The sequence below is a fragment of the Aphis gossypii genome, chromosome X (assembly GCF_020184175.1).
Source record: "Aphis gossypii isolate Hap1 chromosome X, ASM2018417v2, whole genome shotgun sequence".
NCBI lineage: Eukaryota > Metazoa > Arthropoda > Insecta > Hemiptera > Aphididae > Aphis > Aphis gossypii.
In genome coordinates this window covers 28,333,938-28,351,110 of record NC_065533.1, presented here as the reverse complement: position 1 = coordinate 28,351,110, position 17,173 = coordinate 28,333,938, and the positions used below count along the sequence as shown (strand labels likewise).

At 24.2% G+C, this 17,173-nt stretch overlaps 1 protein-coding gene across 3 annotated transcripts in view; it reads left to right on the top strand.

Moving 5' to 3' along the window:
* LOC114130554 (uncharacterized) overlaps positions 1-17,173 on the top strand; it is a 139,507-nt gene that overhangs the window by 33,115 nt on the left and 89,219 nt on the right. The window lies entirely within an intron of this gene.

The window sequence follows — 17,173 nt, the reverse complement described above, 5'->3', positions numbered from 1 at the left end:
TTCTTACCGACCGAACATTTATAATGTTCACTCCGATTATCACGCACTGTTGTTCATAGGCAATGAATTTAGAGTATATTTCACATTTTATACCTGCATTATCTCCTATTACCTAGATTATAAAAGCAATATTCTTCATTAAATTTGCATTTGTCAATTATTAAGTGTATTCGCCAATATTTTAATCACATCGTATAATTGCATAAGAACATATCTTATAAAAATTGGAATATATTTTCCTTTTTTTTTAATTATCGCACGAATAATTTAAAATTTATACCGACAAACAAAATATATTTATGTTATAATTAAATGTACATAATAAATATTATATAATAATTTATTAAATTTGAATCAATCATTTTCATTTTTGTTTTATCTTTTATACGTGATTCTATTACATCGAAATATAGTAGTTGTCAATGAAATTAAAGAAACTGTTCCCGAAAAAATCTGCTTTTTGAAAATTTGGCGCTACGTATTTTTTTTGATTACGCATGTTAAAAAAAAAAATATATCATTTATGACGAGTGAACATTTTTCATTATTCTACGCTACAATAGTTTAAAGAAAACATTTTAATTTATTATATTAAATAAAAGAAAAGATTTCTCAGAGACATTTTTTTTTGCTTTGCCTGAGAAATCTGTTTTTAAAATTTAATAGTTAACTTACATATTTTATAAACATAATAATTTACAAAGTAATAGTTTAATTTCTAAATAAATCATCATAAAACAAATTGATGCGTTGTACGATATTAAAATAAAAACATCCGTTTGGTAACAGTACAAATAAATTGTATTGAAAAAAAAGTGTTGACTTTAAAAACTTAGTTTTTTAATATAGATTATTATAATTTTTTATTTGTTGCATAGTATATTATAATATAACAATGCACGTTTGTTATAATGTTATTTGTGTGGTACCAACTAATTCATTGCATGTAATGTTTACAAAATTAGCTACACAATTATACTCAATTACCTTATGTCCGTATGCTCACTAGATATATAATATTGCCATATTTTACTTGCATTGTGTTATTAAGTTATTTATTTTTTATGAGTTTCTAGATTTACTTCTAAAAAAAAGTTACAATATATGTATAAATATATATTGAAAAAGCTTAGGAAAATATTTTAGCCCAGTTTTCTAGATTTACTTGTAAATAAAAAGTAACTACCTATATGTATTGGGAAACTTAAGAAAAATATTTGAACCCAACTTTAAAAGAAATATAACCTCAATAAATTGTAAGTATAACGGTAATAATTGAACTTCAAATCTCTTAAAATTGCATTGAGATATTTTAATATTTATACATTTTCTGAATTATTTTCTTAAGCTTTTTATATCAATATCGTAGATGATTCTGATACAAATCTATGACTAATTTGTTTTTCTATCGGAAACTTCTGGTAAAATCTGATGTATGTCGTTCAAAATAAATTTTAGGTTTATCGAGATGGTCATTTAGTGCTATTATTTAAACATTTATATATAAATTATATTATTAATACGAGTAACATAAGTAATTGATAATAAAAAAAAAAAAAAATATATATATATATACGCGATAATCGTTTGTATGGTATGATTTACATACATGTAAAAACGTAATTATGCATTCAATATACGTATAAAATATAAAAATAAAATATGAATAAAATAAAATAAAATATATAAAAAAAAAAAAAATTATATTGTATTTTAAAATTATTTTTATAACTGATTCAAGGATCATATTTAGTTAAAAGAAGTTTATTAAATTAGTTTAAATTATATAATCAAGTTTAAAATATTTATAATATTTAAGTATTTTAAAAATCAATGTTCGATAATAAAAAAGTACAGACATATAATTAATAGCCACAATTTTTAACACCATTGTTTTAATTTCATATTATATGTTATATTTACAATGGTCTTACAATAATCGAATGCAATACTCTAGTCTCTTATGTTAATGATAGTCACTACATAATTGTGCGCAGAAAGATATTCTAAGGAAATAATTTGTAAAGAAAGTAGTTGAAGCAAACTTTTTTTTTCTTTCTACTCATTAGTAAATTACTCATTACTTATTAACACGTTCAATGCCGCGGTCGACACGTAGTCGACAAAATATGCATTGCCCCGGACGCCGCTGTCGACACGTAGTCGACAAATTAGTTATTGACTTTAATGTCTCATAACTTTTGCTGGAGTTGTTTGATTGTATTGAATTTTTCTTCTGGCCATTTGTGATTACATTACTAATTGAATGGTGTATTTGGTTTTATATTTGGTCTAAAATACACCTGTTATTTCAACTTTTCCCGGAATGTAGAGACGGAGCTCCTTTTATTGTTTAATACCAACATATATTGCATATCGTCGTCTAATAAAGTAATAATATTACTTGACATTTTAATTAAAGATATTATTTATAAAATTCAATTTTTCCGGATGTAGAGACAGAGTGGCTTTTATTACTATTAGTATAATTCTAATATACCTATATATATATAATGCATATTATCGGTTAATACGTATTATTAGATGTTATTAGTTAAATAATATTATTAGTTATAAAGTATAAGAAAATATATGTGTAGGTTCTAAAATGATATACAGAGTGTAACAGGAATATATGACAAATAACATAATATACTAGAATAGTCGACCGGGTGGAAATTTGTTGCGGCGACGCGGTAACGTACGGCGAATAGGCCGCGGCATTGAACGTGTTAATGAATTCAAATATTGATTTTGTAGAATTTAAATCAGACCTTTTGGATTTAAATTTCAATAAACAACATGATTAATTGTCTGATAATCTTTTAGAAATTCTCTAACATTTTTAACTCACACAAAGACGCGAGTAACGCTTGCTATATTAATATTAAGTACAATGTAGTTTAAAATATAAGTCTAGTTTACTTATATTTATCAAAAACAATTATAACAGATTGTTTTAAAATATAATAATCGTGTTGTGAAGTATTACAATATATCTTATTTTCGAGGTTAATAATTATGTTTAATGATATTTAATTTAATATTTAAAATGTTTGAGGTAGTTGAAACTTCAATTATTATTAACTAAAACAAAATGATAAGGAATTTGAAATTTCACATATTTTATGAAAGTGAATAACTTAAATTATTTATGTAGGCATACGAAACTTACAGTTAAATAAATTAAGCTTCTGCTGTTTTAATGGAAACATTTGGGGGGAAGAGCTATGTACTTTTTTTACATAACTACAATATTTAATGGAACGATTACTATAAATTGAAACATTTTCATTTATTTAACATAATGTGAATACTGAATATGGTTGTGTGTTTAAGTTATACCATCGTTAGTCTTTACTCTTTAACCATATAATATTATATGGTTATTTTATAACCACTAATTTTACAAACAATACGAAATTGAATACCTTAAAAAGTACATATTAAAATAATAACGGAGAAGTGATACTGAAATTCATCTTAAACAAATCTACAAAATATACTAAACTATAAATATTAATAAAATATAGACTATTAAATAGTCATTATCACTATTTATTTATTTTTACTAATATACATTTACATATTGTTTTTAAATAATAATTAATATTGATTTATAATATTGTAGCATTCTCTAAGTAAACGGCTAAAATATAAAAGTAAGAAACTCTAAATAATTTTAATATACATTAAAATTAATCAACTGAAAATGTTTAGATAATTTTGTATCTATAATAAAACATTTAAATGAAAAAATATCTTGAATAATTTTCAATCAACATTTAACAAATTTAATGAATATCATAAAGTAATGGAGTCTTCCGATTTCTAAATATTAAAAATTAAACACTGATTTATTTTAAATTGCAATTTTTAGAATGATTGATATTTTTAGTATAATTGTAGTTAAACATTTTAAAACAGCAACTTTGTTCATCATTTGAGATATTCGTGACCATTTGAAAAGACAAGAGGTAAATTACTAACATTTTATATAAAAAAAAGTACGTTTTATTTTATGTGGTAAAATATTATTTTATAAATGTCATATTATTATGAATAAAACATAAATTCATTAAATGTGTACTTTAAAAATGGTGAAAATACTGAAATTGGAAATAGAATGATCATTTTATATATAAATACATACGTGTAATAATTTAGTTGATTAAAAATATTACTTATACCTTTAGGAGGTTTTAAAAATTTAAAAACACATTCAAATTAATTTTAATATTTCAATATTACAATTCAATAAATAATTTAAAAATAATTTCAATTGAAGAAAATAATTGTTGGTTAACATTTTAACAATGATATTTATTTTATATTATAGAAGATGTAATGATTGTGTTTTATTATTTTTATATTGATATTATGCATGAAAAAAGTTAGAACTTTTTGGAGTAGAATAGGTAATAATCAAAAACTAAATATCAACCTAACCTTTCATATCTTAAAAATTTGGACAAAAATGGTTAGCAAAGTTTCCTTAAACGTAAAGAAAGACTACAGACACTGTCAAACACTTTTAAAGTCATATCTATAAACATTGTTTTCACAAAGTTCTACTTTCAAAATAATAATATTACATATTCATTTCAGTATTTATTTTTATTTTACTTAAATCATACAATTCAAAAAAGATGCGTAAGTGAAAATCGTTCTGCTTTATAGTATCGAATTTAATGGATATATCAAATTTGAATAAAATTATACATCATTACTTATTGGTTTCAAAGTACTTATATGAAAAATCTTCTATTAAATTTTCAATATTTAAAATAAAAGTACTTATGCGTTTTTGGTTTTTTTTTTACTAGTATAATATCAACTTATGAGAAATCTTATATTCAATATTTAAACTTTTGACTTACCGAAAATATTTTTATTCACACAAAAAAGTTAAGAACATTTAAATTGTCTAAAAATAGTTAAAAAAGAATCAAAAAAATTTTAAAATTACACCATATTTAAAAAATAACCACATCGACATTTGATGAACATTTCAACAAATTTAATATCAATAATAGTTCGATAAGAAATACGAGTGGTTATTTTATGAATGAATATTATGTAATGTTGTTTTGGATTATACTTGGGGAAAAGTCAGTTTCATTATTTTATTTTACTTAAATAAAACAATTAATAAATTATCGATAAAGATATATTATTCACTTTTAGACCATGGAAGCTTTTTACATTGCTTTCTTAGATACATTTGATTTTTATCGAAAATAACTCTGATCAACGGCCACTTGTATTGTATTATATTATTATAGCTAAGTCATTCGGGATAAACATTATGCTGTGCCTATTTTTTTCCTTTTCTGACATATTGGAATTTCAAATTAAATACATATATACATTTTATATATAAAGCTAGTTGTCACTTGATGTTTTGAATTGAACACCTAGAAAATTATTCTTAAAAGGAGATGGATGGCCAAAGGAAATAATAATATAAGAGTGTATTGCAATAGGGATATTTGATGCGAAGCGTTTTCATCATAGTATAATAAATCACCGTAAATGCTTATACGTGGTGTTACATTTTAAACTTGAGAAAAATAATAACTTTTGTCTTTTTAAATCAGTAGAGTAGTTTTAAATGAACTGGCAACTTTAAGTTATCTACTTCAATGTTAGTGAAAGTAACAAGTAGTGGATCAACATTATATAAAGCATATGAGCCTTAAAACATGTTAACATTTAACTGTGTTATATATTATTGTTAGCTATAAATTACGATAAGAGAATAATTCCAAGTTTTTTTTTTTTTTTATATATATAACGTACTAGCTTTCGAGCAAGAACAATAAAATTTTTTTATTATTTCAAATTGTTTGTATCGGAGTAGGACTCTGATATTCTAAATGAGACTTTTCTACAACAAAAAATCTGACAAACTACTTTAGCACATATATAACTGAGAATAAATTCATAAATTCATAATGTATTAGAATACTTATTAAACGTTTAGAGAGGTACGTAAATATAACTCATTTTAGCAAATATAGCGTTTTGTCACTTAGTTTTATATCAATATTTTTTAAATATTATTATATAATGTTCAAAATATGCACTTATTGTGCAAATAATGCAAAAATTATGAACTAACCTATTTTCAATCAAATATAATTTATTCATTTTTATACTTATTATAATGTATCACATAGCCACATAGGTAAATGAGTGTTTTATAAATTATTTTTTTCTAATTTGAATGAATTTTGCTCGTAATCTATCAACATTGATCATAAATAACTGTAAATTAAAAAATATAACTTAAAGTTAGTTTAAATATATATTATAATTTGAAGTACTTAAATATTAGAATACAATACTTAAGTCTTAAAGTTTTGCACTACTGTTAAAAAAAAAGTAATTGAATAGAATATTATATTGTAACTTTTGATATAAACTTATACAATTTAAGAAATAATAATATTGTATATTAATCACGACATTTTTTTTTTTTTTGTGTGTAGGTGTAAAATATAAGTAATTCTTATTTATATTTGATGTTCAATTAAGATCTTATTGACTACCTGAATAATATACATAGTCTTATAATATAACTAAAGACATATTATAGTTTTGATAATTCAATAATGTACTTTTACATTAAGACTTGGTGGGTATTTTCCATTATTATTGTTAATGGATGGCAAAAAATATAATGGGTTTATTTTTATTGATTTATATTATATCTATTTATAACTTATTTTTCGAAAATTACTATTGTTCATCATTGTGCGAATTTAAATCATTTTACTATAGGTACTTATTTATTTATATAAATATATTTTTATCATGAATTGAAAATTAAATTAAACATTGTCACATTAACAATACATATATATCGGTGAAAATGTTTCTCGACTTAGTTCACGAGACGTTATTTTATTACTTTACGTTCATTGACAACCAAAAGCCGTGTAAAAATAATTTAAGCGATAAAACGTAATAGTATCAGGGCTCATGGAAATACCTAACAGGGCATTGACAAAACGTAACGCATATACGTTTGTTGAATAATCTGTAAGCATTACGATTCCACTACATTTTTCATGGATTTGTTTTCAATTTCAAAGTTCAAAATCAGTTGATCTCTAATCGCTGGTGGTCGATTAAGGTATTGTACCGCCTTTCACCGACGACCTGTTGTTATATGGTAGTTGAGCTTTATTTCTTTGGACCGATTGCACTATCAATACCGTATTCAAGACGAATCTTGTACTTCATTATTTTTAAAGCATTTAAGCCTATAAGATAACTTACTATGACCGTCAAAGACAATATTGATCACCAACTCTGTCCTCTTGGCCACACCAGCTCACTGAAAAGTACCTGGGTATTTTAATTAAATAAATTTACTTTCTCTATGTCCCTTTATTGTCTACTTCAACACTACGAAAATAACCTCACTCGTCAAAATGATTCCGTGAATTCTCGGATATTGTTGAATAAGCACCCATTATTAATATTATCATATATAATCATAGGAAACGTAATTTTATTAAAAGCCTTATGGCATATACATTTCATCGTTTCTTCCCCTTTTTATGATAGTTTGTTTTTAAGAGAAAATATTATGCTATTATGTGCGTTGTTACCTATCTGATAATCGAATTAATTTTCAGTCTACGTTTATTTCAGTAATGTAAGTAATAGTACAGTTCTTTTGGAAATTAAAAAAATAAATATTTTTTCATCTGAAATTTAAAACCTACTGTGAAATAAATCAGAGACATAAATATACATTTTATACTATAAACTATGAAATACAATATCGTTACTTAATGGAAATATTCAATTTAGAATTCGAATTTATTCATTGTTTATACTGAACATCATAAATGTTTTGAAATATTGTGTTATATTCAAATAATTTATATTAAATTCTACAAATAGGTGTTTTTGAACGAATTCATATAATTTAATAAATACATGATTAATAACGATGAATTTTGAATTATCATATTAAATTTAACAATTAATAATTAATTCATAATATACAATAGGTATTTATATTGAACTGTCGTAGTAATGACTTATCTAAAATGTATACAAAATTAAAAAAAAAAAAAAACATTACCAAATTTAACAATTTTACAAAGTGTACACTCTTTGAACTTTATTTTGCATGGTTTAACAAAAAAGAATAATTATTTTAAATGAAAATGTGTTAGGTACCTATAATACACTATACAATCAAAATTTGTATAAAGAATGTTTTTGTTATTTGTTCTTTCTATTATTGCATTGTATTGGAAGAACTCAAAGCCAGTTAATTGTAAAACGGATGATTGCATGATTTATGATTAATTAATGAGTACAATAATTTGAATGGTGTATTAATGATCATTTAAAAAGGGTATATTTTACTTAAATATTAACCATATGGATATCAATAAATAAATAAAACATATTCAATTAGATCAAACATGGCAAATGTTGATTTGTAAAATATTTCTATAAATATTAAATATATAAAAACACATTTCTTAGGTATATGAGTTATACATATCGCCCTATATAATGAATTTCCCTTTTGTGTTTTTAAATGAAAACTAGAATTCTTTGTATGCAAGGGTCAATGGATATTATTTGTTTTATCTCTAACTTAATTCCTATTTTATATGTGAACAATTTATTTTACCTGATATTAGAAAACGTAAATTATGTTAATCCAATGTTAATATTAAGTAGATGAAATACATACAAATTAAAACCGATGAATTTATAAATCAAAAATATCTATTATACCACATTTCATATGTTCGAATCGATTTAGACAAATAATATTCCTTATGTAGAAAATTCAACTGTACCTTTAAAATTATTATTTATTATAAATATTATATTTTTAAAAACAATTGTAAAATCAAAAAACTAAAATGTTAAATGGTATTCCAATCAAAATAAAATATAAACTCATAAATATTCAATATGCAGAAACCAAATAATGATTTTACTGAATCTGTAATATCAGAATAGCTGTAAAATACGAGCATAAAATACAGAATAGTTAAAAAAAAAAAAAAAATAATAATAATATACTTTTTAACTGAACTTTAAGTATAAGAAAAAAATTGAGTAATTGTAAATAATTAATAATCATATATTATGTTGAAGCCTTGAAGTTTAGAAAAGGAAAAACAAATGCAGACAGGATAGATTAATAGAATATCTTTAATACGCACACTAGATTATTGTTTTTTTTTTTTACAAATTTGAATGCGATTATTGTAAGTTAATTTAAAAAACTATAAGGTGCAAAATTATAAGACATTATTACCATTACAACGTATTTTTGACGCTTTCATTATTTAATTGGACTCGTATTAAATGTTAAGTGCTTACTTAAAAATTAAACACATGTAAATATGTCTGAACTTTATTGAATATAATATAATAATGACTTACGAATAATATTTGGATAACTTTGTATATATACGTTTGAAAAATAATGACTACTATATTATAATATAATATACCTTGTGCTTTTATGTTGTCATACAATTTCATAATATCCTTCTTTCATCATATTGACCTATGAAGTAAAATTGTGATTTTGATTAAAATTCACATTTTATTTCAACTATTGGATTTTTAAATATGATAAAACACGATATTATTTTTAATTAAAATAATACTCCCTGAAAGTTTACGATTTTGAATAGATTTACCACGTAAATCATAGTTTAGTATGTATATTAGTTTGAAAAGAGTTCTTAGAATTCTGGGTTCCTAAACTTTAAAAGCAGGTCCGCACTACCATCGGATTTGCTCAGGTCGCTTATTAAATGTCATATGGATATGATGTTACAAATAAAATTCCCATAGCATAAAATGATGCTGAGATAACGTTACTTTGTTTTTAAAAATTACACATCATTTTATTTTATTTTAATTTCGAAAAAAATATGAGGGTGATGTCGTAATAACTAGAAAGTGTATTGGTCAAGAAAATCTATATCTATAGTCCTACTTTTTGAAAAAAAAATTATTATTGATTTTTGTTTTCTTTACACAAATATAGATTTTTAGATTTTTTAAGACTAATTTCAAGTTATTTATAGACATGAGAAATTTTCTAATGTTTTTTAGATTTAATTTTCATGTTTTTGATTATTTATTTCCTATTTTTAATGCCAAACATTAATTAAATGAACTAAAAACTACAAAAACGATTTAATTAAACGATAGCACAATTTGAACAATTAATTGGTTTTATCTATGCGACAAATATACTGAAGACAAATTTTATATTTTAATAACAATAACTATTATAATAAGACGTATTAAAAAAAAACATCGTAACAGCTATTTTAAATAAGATAATGTATTCTTCAGTGGTGACACGCCCTTGTAGATTTTAATCAGTTTAGTGTTTCTATATTTATAATGATATTATATTTTACATCTTGGAGACAGAAATATTTTGTAGGACATATTTTTTAATCACGCTTGGTTTTGCGAATTAGTCGTAACAGTAATTGTTAAAACCTCGTATTATTAATATTATACAGAGCGATTCACTAAACATGGCAATCTTCATTTTTTCTTTCGATTATTTAAATTTTGATTTTTAGAATTTTTAATTATAGATAAGAAACGTATATTTCTTAATTTTTTTACAAATTGTTGAGATAATTAATTGTACTATAGATTTACTATAAAAGGAGATTCTCCTTTGACAACACACATTTTTGTTTTGTAAATAAGAACCACAGTTATTCTAAATTGTTTAGTAGATATTTACTTTTTTTTCTGGATATTTTTATTTATTTAATTCAAAATTTGATCAAATGTCCAGTTTAGACTGATTCGTGGTTTTACAAATTTTTAATGTTGATAGATTAATCACTACAATTTTTTAATCACCGTAGTGTTCATTTGTTTCAAAACCAGTTTTATGTATCTTATTTCACTAGTACTTATGTAACTGACAAAGACTACCAGTTTGAATTTGGATTTTTATACATCCACATTTTCAAAAAAAAAAAAAAAAAAATCTATTTTGACTCTTGTAATATGCTTAATATGACACTCGATTGAACTAAGTGACTATTATATTACCTATGGTAAATTTATTAGTGCGGGGCGTCAGCGTTATGCGATCAAACGCAGAAACGCGTAATGCAATGGTGGGGGGGGGGGGGGGTCATAATCGACAGCGGTACTGGCATAATCATTGTTTTATGAGTTTTGCGTTATTTTCAGCCGTATACTATACAGTCTTCGTGTTCCATTTATGTCTGCCGCAGTTGTCGTGACAAAAGCGTACACATTCGTGAGCCGCCGGCGTACAATGCCGCCGGCCTATGACATACCTGTACCTCGTGTGTGTATATAATACGACTACGGGAGATCGTATAATAACCGTTGCCGTCGCTGTTGTATTATGTATTATTAATTATTATTAGTGTTTTATTGTTTTTAATTCCACGCCGGTATCGTCGTATGCAGGATCGCCCGAACTACTGAGCAACGACTAAACCTGCAGGTGCACTGTAGTGTGATCCACAGTTGTGTACTGTGTATCGCATGTGGAATAGGTGTCGTTCGTTTTTCAGGCCGGTGAATATTACATTCCTGTATTATATCGTCATCATACGCGTACAACGGTTGTAAGTAGGCACTTCTAAATATTATAGGTGGCGGTTGCTGAGGCGATTTTTGTGATCTGCTCAATTATAATTTCACCCTTTTTTTTCCCCTTTTGTACCCGTTCGTTCACGTCTCCCCGCATCGCCGCACCGCGCACATTGTATTGCCGCCCGACACATTCCGTAACCCATCGCCCCTTCACAACAACGGCACTATCGTCATGCCAACCGAATATATTGGCTAACATCGTAAAACAGATAATAAGCAGTAAGAGAGGATAAGTTCGACGGTCGGTCCCAGTCCTTTGCACAGCACCCAAACACTATTCACAGCGTTTTAGTCCCATTACAATAATAATAATAATGATAATAGTATACATACATAATTTGCTGTGCCCAATGTTTTTTTTTTTTTTTTTTTACGTCCAATAAATAACGTACCATTGCCAAGTTTCTTGCCAACTCTTGTTTTTCTCTAAGCGGTAATAGTGAAAAGGAAGGAGGTGACCGAGAAATTCGGCTCGGCATACGCCATCAATAGCTGTTGAGATGGAGGGGCAAAGTTATTTCGGGAACGAATCGCTTACACTTTTGCGAGGACAATGTTTCTCAGTACTCGAATGGGCATTATACGGAATATATACAAAGAAAAAACGCGAAAGCCATTCGAGACGGATAATAAACTGTCCCTAGAGCGAAAGCTGTTATGTTCACGAACACAGTAACTTATATCGGTTATCTTTCAATTATATATAAATACAATGTTATAATATTTTAGTTATGAATTAATGAGTTATAATAATAGCGTTTGGCCATTGTAAATCACGTACAAGTACAACAAATATATTTGTCGACGTTTTTGTTTGGCTGCGCTCGTAACTGTTACCCGTGGGACAAATTTCCGAAAACCGAAAACCAAGTCGTTTCAAACTATAGACTCTGATTTGAACTTATTGGTATGAAATAACTATCTCAATTTAATGTAATATAAATCAGATGGAAAATATTAGAAATTAAAAACAAATCTTAATTTCCGTTATTGAGAGGAATGTTAATATAACTTCTTTAACTTTTTAGATCAATTAAAAAATAATATAAAAACTATCAATAGGTATAAAATCTGCAAAATTTCTTAAAATCATGCAGTTATCATCATATTTGTTTTGTAAAAATGGTGTTTCTACAAAACTAGAAAATATTATTTTACGCTATAATTTTTTTTAGTGTTCTAGAACGATTAATACATAGTAATACCTCATTCAGCTTAGTATATAATATTTAGTTCCAATATTATAATAGTATTGATCATTTCATTCAGATTTGTGTCACATATAGAGGTACAATGTAACCAATTTGACAAACTATATTAAATTTCTCAGTGAATATATATAACTATATAAAACTATTTTATAAGGTATGTTTATTTATTTTTTTTGCATACAATCATAACATTTGAAATGATTATTTTGATGATTAGATATATACTACAGGATTTATATAAATCAAATAGTTTATATTCATACATACACATAACACATTTTATGAAAATATTCAACTTTAAAATGATATGTAACTTATTTTTTTCGCTTTGCAACTTGCATAGGTTTTTGTACTATAAGATCATGTACCTATACAAATTAAATTTAAAACATTCGGAAATGTATGAGTAGAAAAATATCAAAAGAACTGTACAATTGTATTGGTAACTAGACACATTTGTTTAATATTCTCCCATTTTAAAACAGTAAGTACATAATTATTTACTTAGTAAATATTAATATATTGAAATGTTCCTATGGATTCTGCAAATAAGTTTAATTAATTAAAAAAGGGAAACATAGTTAATAATAGGTATTGATATATATGAATGGTAAAATAAAAATAAACAGTAAATAGTATTTATAAAAGGGTTAATAATAAATTAATTACTTAATGAATTTAGTTTTAATTACAAGTAATTATTTCTATGTTTTGATTGTTTAAATTTTAAAATAAATTTACAGTTATACTCATATTAAGTTTTTTTTTTCCAAATACATTTTAACAAAAGTAATACACATACGAGTATGTGAACGTAATAAAAAAATTTGACTTAAGTGATTTGTTTTCAGCTGTAAAATAATAAAAATAATTTTATTTTCATTGCGATGCAGTTTTTAAATCTTTTATACATCAAATAAATAATATTCAATAAGTATAATATATTTTCCATACTAAAAATTGTATACAGGGAGACAATGTGTCAATGCAGTAAATATTGTATAAGTTCAATAAATAAGGAATATTCAATTTTGAGGATCGTTGGACATAAAACTTATGATTGCTGCAAAATAAATTTACTTCGTGACGGTGATGATTTATATTGCAAAACCTTTAAATTGTATTAACAACATGATCAGTGATGGATAAAAAGTTTTCAAATAATAAATTATTTCGAAGAAATTCAATAATGTTTTATGAGTGCACCTTGAGTGGTCTGATATTAGACAAGATTGACAACATAAGATTTGGACTAAAAATATAGTGGTTATTTTTAAAAAAATTTGAATGAATTAAGTTATTTTTTTAAATTTAAATACCGAAATACAAGGACAGGCCCAGCTTTAGATATTTGCTAGTGTTCAAAAATAATACAATTTTATAAACTAGCATATTTATTGTTTATTGTTTAATATATAATATCAATGTCAAATATCATTAAAAAATATGATATAAAGTTGAAGAGTCTAAAATTTATTCGAACTCGTTGCATTATGTATGACATATGTATACGAAAAGCTATTTAAAATTATTTAATTTACTACGTATTTTGCAAATGATATTCCTAAACCATTCCACAACGAGAAAAATTGGGTTTATAACATATTTTAATCATCACACTGACTTTAACTGGTAAAAAATTAGATATGTTATAATAAATTCGCCTTTTCGAACATAATTAGATCTGCACTTCTTAAGTAATAGCTTTCAAACGGAATTATAGTAAATAATTTATTATTTACTAGACTCTTAAATAATTTATGTTAACCAACTACATATTCATTGCTATTTAGCCAAGAATGATATGGTCGATTGTTCGAATTTAAACGTATATTTGTATGTATTTTTTCTTAATAACAAGTTCTTACTTTATAAGAGTACTTAATAATAGGTATCTACATTTTTTTTAAATATATATCCAAACAGCCTCAGTCTGAATGAATATTAGTCAGTAAATACAATAAATGTGAATAGTTTGAAATAATATAATTTTACCATTATTGTTATTTATCCTGATGTTGATGTCGACAACTACAAAAAGTGCCGCATTATAGAAAATGTATTAGAACTTAGATTTTACGTATCTGTTTCATTTTTATTGTATTGTGTAACTACTAAAAGTCATAACGTTGTATCACTTTATAACCACTAAATAACTGTTATTTAAAGGTATGATTACTGAGCATATATATATATATATACTTGGTTTGATATTACCACCTATATTTATCAATATTTAATATAAGTGTAAAATTAGGATAAATACTTTTATTGTAATGAAAAATACAACTAAAATGACTAAAAAAAATCACCATCACTAACAACAATTTTGATTTTAAAAGTTTAGTCTTAAGCTTTTGAAAATATTTTACTTATACAATCAATTAAAATAGATATTTAAAAAAACAAATTAAATATGTACCTATTCATAATATGTACATTGTACACAATGGAAGTGAATATTTTCATATTCAAATTATCATATAGTTGATTTAACACAGGTAATTAAATTGTTAATTTTTTTTTTATCACAAATAATAATAATAACTGTTCATTATAACATTCCAATGAAAATGTACATGAACGAAAAATGCGCATTTTTGTAGGTACCCGTTTTTTTTTTTATTATTAATTTTTAATTGACCAAAAGAAATTTGCAATTATATTTCGTTTCACTTAGACCTCAACTTTACTATGTACTGTATTTAATGAAATAAAAAACTACCATCGCTAATTGTAATATATCGAAATCTACCATTAGATAACATAATATTTAATAAATAGTAATAATTATTACTTGTAAAGTTTTTGATATTCTGGGCTATTCTCGAACATTTATGGAAATCCCTACAAGTGGTTCAAATATTTTAATATTAATTTTATTATTATATATATACATATGATTTAATAATTATATTGTGCTTTTTATCCAATAAATATTTGATTTTACTTTTATTATTCGGCTATATGAATATTAAAAAAAAAAAAAAAAAATATATTTTCAGATATTTTTTTTTATATCACGAACTTAGTTTATTATTATGTTCTGTTATATTTTTATGTTTTATAATTTAGTAGGTAAATATTTCTTCAGGAACTAATATCTTGGTTATTAATATTATTACACAATTTAGCAGTATTTAATGGCTTTCGTGTAGCTATATACATATATATTATGTACTTCCGTTCTGATGTAAAAACAAGATTTTCTGAAAAATAATATGTATATGTAAATACAAGCAATAAGTTTGATTTAAAATCAATTTTTTCTAATAAAATAAATTAATAATCTCGTTATTCTTCATTTAAATATATGATTTTGTCAAATTTTAACTTAAATTTTTGATAAAAAAATTATGCTGTATATTTCTAAGATATTTTTGATTTTATATGGGCTATTAATTATCAATTTAGTATTAAATTCTCAAGGTTTTTGATACAGTAATAACATTTTTATCGACAACAATTTAAATACAAAATACTGAACATATTTTGTTCTTATAAATTACTTAAAAATGGTCAATTTACTGTGGATACAAAATTCAAATAATATAACTATTTGGTGCAAATTTATATTGGTATTTATGGTTACTTGTTTTAAGTTACAAAAAAAAAAAAAAAAAAATCAAATTCAATTTTGTCAAAAATTGTTTATGTAAAAAAAATTTCATTTTACATTAATTTTTGTTTGATTTTTCCAATTGTTTGGAAAAATATGGGTTATTTTAATTTTAACCTCTCAAAAATAAGATTCAATTTACTATCATACACTAGCCAAATGTCAAAATTTTTTTCCAAATATTTATCGTGTACACAGATACAAAATAGCACAGACATACACACTTAATTTTAAAATTAATATATGCATTATAACGCATACAATCTAAAAGTAATTAATATTTTAGTTATTATATTTAGATATATCTTTCAAAGGTTCAAGTAAAAAAACACTATTGAACGTATTATACTAACCTAACTATTATAAATAATAATTTTGTGTAGCACGTTTACAATAAATTATGTATACATGAGATCCGTGTGAACTAATGATTAAACTGAAATTGGATTAATCAACCAAAACATAAATGATTTTTCCTCCACAGAGGATTATTTGTATTACACAATATGATATGTAGAAAGTTACGTTTCTTGTGGTTTCAACATTAGGTTAGGTTAAAGGTACACATAATATTATGAATTTTACGTTTATTTCTCATAAGTATTATCATTTATCATAATATCTGTAGCAAAATAAAAATATTTAATTGTTATACTAGAAGTGTAAATAATAA